We start from the raw sequence: 7,074 nt of genomic DNA on the forward strand, positions 1-7,074 counted from the left end.
GAAGTAATGGACAAGGGAAGGGGTAGCGTCTGGAAGGATTTCCACGAGGGGTTTTATGGATGTCTGGTTTAGAATATTGGAGAATGTGGCACCTTGGCCCTGGTTATAGGTCAGGAAGTGACGTCTAGAGAGAGTTGGGGGGATGGTGGGGTTATCAAAGAGTGGGGTCAGTGGGCCTTCAAATGGAAAAAGTGCAAGTTTATGCAAATACAGTGTACGTGCCTGGTGTATAAAGTGAAGGACCGGAGGAAGACTTGAGATATGAACAGGTATGGAATGTGGGCATCATAAGAACACCATCAGGTCGCTGTTTACTGCCATGCCTTCCAGTACAACCCTTTGTTTGTTGATATGGTGATGACAGCAATCCAGAACTCTGGTCAGGACAGCCGCTATATAGTAAGAAAGGTAGTCCGGGAGGGCTAGGCCACTTTCGCTTTTCCTCCATATGAGGACATGTTTGGCCAGTCAAGGGCTTTTTCGGGCCCATACAAATTCCGATTGAAGTGATGACAATTCCTTGAAGAAGGATCGAGGAAGATGGGTAAGTATACAGGAGAAGAGATAGAGAAGTCGGAGTAGTGTGTTCATCTTCATGATGTTCACTCTGCCCAGCCAGGAAAAATATTTCCTTTCCCATTGGGTCAGGTCCTTCTTCAGGGAGTGTAGAAGGGGGGGGGGGGGGGGTAATTGAATTTATGTGTATGTGATAATTTGGTTGGGACCTGGATCCCCAGATATTGGAGGGAGGAGGTGCACCATCTGAAAGGATAGGTAGTTTGTAGTTTGGTGTCTGAGTTTAATAAAGAGATCGGGCGATGGCTGGGGCATAGCATTGGGTCTTTACCGTCTTTGGGGATCATCGTGATATAGGCTCGGAGAAAAGAAAGGGGAGGTGGGTGTTCACAGATATGGAATTGAATGCCGCCAGTAAGACAGGAGTGAGGGGCGGATGAAGAGTTTTTTTTGAATTTTGCTATTTATCCATCTGGCCCAGGAATCTTCCCGGACAGCATGGCGGCCTCCAGCTCCACAGGAGTGAACGGGTTCTCTAGGTCCTGTATGATCGAGGGGGCAAGTCGAGGGAAGGCTGTACACTCTAGATACTGGGCTAGGGGGTAAGTGTAGTCTCCGAGTCAGGTAGAGTGGGGGAGGGCGGCAAGTTATATAGAGGCATATAGTAGCGACGAAAGGCTTCTAAAATGTTAGGCGTGAGAGAGCATGGGGGGCCAGTATGGGGTTTAATTATGGGGATAAATAGGGAAGACTTTTTCTCCCTGACTGCAGCAGCGAGCAGTTTGCCTGATTTGTTGTCCCATTCATAGAAAAGGCGTCCAGTAAGTTGTGTATAATGTTTGTGTTTGGAGGCTAAAAGGGCGAGGATGTCACTGCGAGTCTGGATAAGTTCTCTCATTGTACTGTCCTGTTGGGATTGTTTATGTTGCGATTCAAGTGATTGCAATGTCTGGTATAAATGTAGGAGTTTCGCTGACGCCTCTCTCAGATGAGAACCATGTTTGATATGGACACCTCTGAGGACACATTTTAACGTCTCCCATTTAATCACATGTGAGGAGCTGTCGGAGGAATGGTCTCGGAGGAAGTTTTCTACGGTGTCTAAGGTCTTGTAGACACGAGTCCTGGAGTAAGGACTCATTAATCTCGCCAGGAAGATTGGGGTTTGGTAAGAGTGGGAAGCGACAGCGAGCAGCTGACAGCTGCATGATCTGACAGTATCTGTGAACCGATAGCAGAATAGGTGATAGGGGGAGCAGGAAATGGGGGCAAAAAATATAGTCTTTTCGGCTATATGACCGTCTTGGGGAAGAGTAAAATGTGAAGTCTTTATCCTGGGGGTGGAGCGTTCTCCACACATTACATAATTGCATGGAGTGTAGTCTTTCCTGCAGGGTGCGCAGTTTATTATAGGACAGGGTAGAAGAGCCAGAGGACGTGTCAACTTGTGGGAACAGGGGGAGATTGAGGTCTCCGCTTAAGAGGATGGGGCTCGTGGCAAAGTGTGACAGTGTCGTCAGTATTTTGAGTAGGAATGGTACCTGGTCATTATTAGGGGCGCAAATAGAGGCTATGGTGAGGGGGTGATCAGATATCTCATAGTTAACAAAGACAAACCTGGCGTATGGGTCAAGGAGAGACGAGACAAATTTAATTGGAAGGGATTTATGGAAGGCCAGGGATACCCCTTTAGATCTAGAATCAGGATTTGTGCTATGTAGCCAGGTCGGATAGTATCTGGTGGAAATATTGGGTACATGATCAGTTTTAAAATGGGTTTCCTGAAGCGATATGATGTGGGCCCTCTGTTTGTGGAATCCATAAAGCATCTGAGCACGTTTTTCAGCAGTGTTAAACCCCTGGACGTTCTGAGTGACTAATTTAATGTTAGCTGCCATGTTGAGTTTATGGTAGAGGAGTCAGCTTACCATCTGGATCATAGAGGTCTGGAGTTCCCAGGTCATCGCGAGGAGAGAGCAGGAGTTGCAAGATCCTAAGGAAAGAGGAAAAAAGAGAGGGGGTTAGCAAAGGAGGGGCTGAGCAGATCAGAGGTAGAAGTAGCCATAAGGGAATCGTTACAAGGGGCCTAAGAAGAGTGGCCAAAGAGGCCAAAGGTAGGATTGGGACCAGCCCAGGTAGGTCAGGCAATCAAGAGACAGATGATTATCGCATGGTAACAGGGCTTTTGTGGTAATCGGGGTATGAAGGTCCCAGATTATAACGTATTAGCATTGATGTATGCCAGGGAAGGGACCATAAAAACTGAGGAGCACATAGATTCTATGAGGTCCAAGACTTCCTCAATGGTCTAACTGGGGGCGGGAGGCTTTACTGATACTGTAAGACTCGAGGGGTATGGTTGGGGCATTAAAATAGGTCTTTATCGTTAGTAAGACGTAATATCGGCATTATGGAGTAAAGTTTATGTCAGAAGGGTTACTACTACACGGTTGAAACTAGGTTATGCTCCGGGAGGGAGATAACAGGTAAGGACACTAGGGTGAACCAAATCAAGGGGGGGGGGGGGGGGAGCGATAGGAACTCCGTCAGATGTAGGGAGGGGAGGGAGTAGTACACATATGTAACAATGAGACAATTAGCAGTCCTATTAATCAGGTCTTGCGTTCTTGGTGCGTGAAGCGGTGGATCAGTTGCAAGAGTTCAAATCTGTCTTGATGCTGTTGAGGGCGTTCAGTTTTTTTTTGCTCTAGTCCATGTTGCAGGCAGGAATATTCCATTCCATTCAGGCAAGCGGACCTAGGGGATCTTGAATGCAGCCAGAAAGGCCGGCATGTCCTCTGGTTTGCAGATTGTCGCAGTTGTGTGACTGTGTCGCGCCGTCAATGAGAAGGGGAATCCCCATCTGTAGGTAATTTGGGCATTTTGTAACATCAGGAGAAGTGGTTTGAGGGAGGCTCACAGCTTGAGTGTGTGCAGGGACAAGTCAGGGAATAGAAAGATCTGAGAGCCATTGTAAGAAAGGTCTTTCAAGTCTCTGGCTTTGTGCATGATGTCTTCTTTAATGGAAAAGTGGTGCACTCTGCATATCACATCCCTTGGCCTTGCAGGGTCGGGATTCTTCGCTTTCAAGGCTCTATGAGCCCTATCCAGCTCCAGCGGGGTGTTGGGGGGTTTCTTCATGATCTCATTAAAGATTCTCTGGAGTTTCCCTGCCAGGTCTTGGGGGGAGGACAGATCCAGGGAGGCCCTTTAGTTGGATATTGTTGTGTCGGTTTCTATTGTCCAAGTCATAAAGCTGATCAATTAGCGCAGCTTGGCGAGTAGATGTGGATTTAGCGTGGTCATTCAGAGCATGTAGTAACGAGGACACTGACATGCGAAATTCTTCCAGGTCACACACTCTTCTTTTACTGGCTTGAGATCTTTTCTCCAGGCAGTTTTTAGATCCGAGGCAAGGTTCTGCATTTCAGCCTCGGTGGGTAATAGTGCCAGGAGCGTCTGTAACTCGGGAAAACGTTTCAGAGTATCTGAGGCTGCTTCCGGTGATGGCAGGTCAATATCTAGAGTAGGGTGGACATGTTCACGATGGCAATCCGGAGAAAGGTAGCGGCAAGTTGGGCACCTCCAATCTGTGAGAGTATCATCAGATGATGAGTGTCCTGATTTGCCAGATCTTGCAGGAGGCATTTTTAGAGGTGTTTTAAAGAGAGTCTTTTTTGCAGGAGGGCTGGCGCCCCAATGATCTGGGGTGTCACTATCAGCTGTAGAATTATGGGAGCCGTCATTAGAATCGGAGTCCATTACAGCTGACCAATCAGTCAAATCTTGAGCAGGGGGGCAAGGGGCCAGGAGAGATGCAGTGACAGGAGGGTCTCTGGGTCTTTTTTTGGCAAGTGAAGGTGCCACTGCTGCGGCATAGGGTGGAACCCCTGGAGATAGTGTATATTTAGAGTGAGGAGAGGTTGTGGGCTGCAGTCCATGGGATGCGCAGAGAGATAAACACTGCACTCCATAGGTTTCAGTGGTGCCCTGAGCAGGAGCAGGCTGACACACATATCTGTTTTGTCAGGTAGGTAGACGGGTGGCTGTGAGGCTGTTAACTGTGAGGAGGAGGGGGTAATTGCTTCCACATGTGTCCCCTGCATTCTTTATTCTTAGTAGATGATGTGGTGATCTGTGAGGAGGCCGGCCTCTGGGTCATCGCTCCATACCTGTGGATACCAGTGTCTGGGGCATTGTCATTATGTGGCACCTCTGGGTGTCTCTGGCTTCGTTGCAGCAGCGGAGGAGGGTCCGATCCGGTAGTGATATAGCGTCGCTGCAGAGATAGGAGCCGTGGCCATGGCTGACTGCAGTGGAGGCGCGTGTGCAGTCTGCAGGAGTGAGGCTGTCTGCTCCTTCAGTGATGGCGACTGTGTGAGAGGGAGAGCAGGCTGCATCTCTGAGTCCAGTCCCGGCTGCGCTTTAAAGTAAGTTTCAATGCCTCCGGGTTGTGCACCATGTGCTCGGAGAAAGGGTTTCTTATTTTTGCCCTGATTTCAGCCTATAGCCAGGTAAAGTGCCGTGGTGTCCTTGGCCCTGAGGGAGCTCTCACGCCGTGCTTCTCATCATCAATGTGCCAAGCCACGCCCCCTCGAAGTGCTTTCTTATCTTGCCTGCAGGAATTACTGAATGCCAGACCATGCCGCAACGTATTCATTTTGCCATCAGTTACTGTATGGTTTTACTTGTGGCTGGTAACCCGTCTCAATACTGAGCCAGATCACCAGAAATATGAGACATCAATTTGGGCACTTCAAACATGCAATGGGTTATCAATCCCTTAAGGACGAAGCCCATTTGGGCCTTAAGGACGCAGACAATTTTATTTTTACGTTTTCGTTTTTTCCTCTTTGCCTTCAAAAAATCATTACTCTTTTATCTTTTCCTCCACAGACTAGCATGAGGGCTTGTTTTTTGTGTGACCAGTTGTCCATTGTAATGCCATCACTCACTTTACCATAAAAGGTATGGCGCAACCAAAAAAATACTATTTGTATGGGTAAATTAAAAAGAAAACCACAATTTTGCAAATTTTGGAAGGTTTCGTTTTCACGCCGTACAATATACGGTTAAAATTAGATGTGTTCTTTATTCTTTGGGTCAATACAAATAAAATGATACCCATGATAATATACTTTTCTATTATTGTTGCACTTAAAAAAAATCGCATACTGTTTAACCAAATTAGTACGTTTAAAATCTCCCTATTTCGAAGACCTATAACTTTTTCCTTTTTCCGCATAAGCGGCGGTATGAGGGCTAATTTTTTGCGCCATGATCTGTACTTTTTATTGATACCATATTTGCTTATATTAAACTTCTAATACTTCTTTTATACATTTTTTGGGAATAAAATGTGATTGAAAAAAAGCAGCTATTTTGGACTTTTTTTTTTTTTATGTTCACGCCGTTCACCGTACGGTATCATTAACATTTTATTTTAATAGTTGGGATATTTACGCACGTGGCAATACCAAACATGTATATAAAATAAAATATAAAGTATAAAATATTTTTTTTACACTTTTTGGGGGTGAAATAGAGAAAATGGGACAAATTAAATTTTTATTGGGGGAGCGGGTTTTTCACATTTTTTTTTACTTTAATTTTTTTATGTTTTTACTTTTATTTTTATACTTTAATAGTCCTCATAGGGGACTATTTATAGCAATCATTCAATTGCTATTACTGTTCAGTGCTATGTATAGATCACTTATCAGTGTTATCGGTCATCTTCTGCTCTGGTCTGCTCGATCGCAGACCAGAGCAGAAGACCCTGGGAGACGGCTGAAGCAAGGTGAGGGGACCTCCGGCCGCCATGCTGGATGATCGGATCACCGTGGCAGCGCTGCGGGCGATCCGATCATCCATTCAAAGTACCACGATGCTGCAGATGCCGTGATCTGTATTGATCACGGCATCTGAGGGGTTAATGGTGGACATCCGCATGATTGCGGATGTCTGCCATTACGGGTGGGTCCCTGGCTGCTATCAGCAGCCGGGACCTGCCACGCATGACGCGAGCATCGCTACGATGCTCGTGCTTATGCCTAGGACGCAAATGTACGTCCTGGTGCGTTAGGTACCACCTCACCAGTACATACATTTACATCCTGTGTCGTTAAGGGGTTAAACAACCCCAAGAGCCTGTAGACACCACTATTTTGAAACTATTGCCCCTTGCCAGTACATAGACGGATTCTGTTTGGCTATGTGAGAAGATCTGCATACTGATTTTCCTTACAGAAATCTAGTCAGCGAGTCAGGATTTTGGTTCCAAATCTTCTCTAGCCTTATGAGATTTTTGACACTTTTACTATGTGGATAAAAGATACATTGCAATACTATACAGAGTATAATTTAATTACTGCTCTATATATTCTTTATTCAGTGTTTTAGCAGTGAAATGCTAGCTCACTGAAATAAAAGCTGCATATTTCTTGAAAATAATGAACTCCATCTTAAGTTCACAGACTCACTATGTTCTTCTCACAATATGGCTTTGCTGGACTTCAAAGACCCTTATCTATGAGGAACAGGGTAAAACAGTTCAAA

This window comes from Hyla sarda, chromosome 2 (assembly GCF_029499605.1).
Source record: "Hyla sarda isolate aHylSar1 chromosome 2, aHylSar1.hap1, whole genome shotgun sequence".
Classification (NCBI taxonomy): Eukaryota; Metazoa; Chordata; class Amphibia; order Anura; family Hylidae; genus Hyla; species Hyla sarda.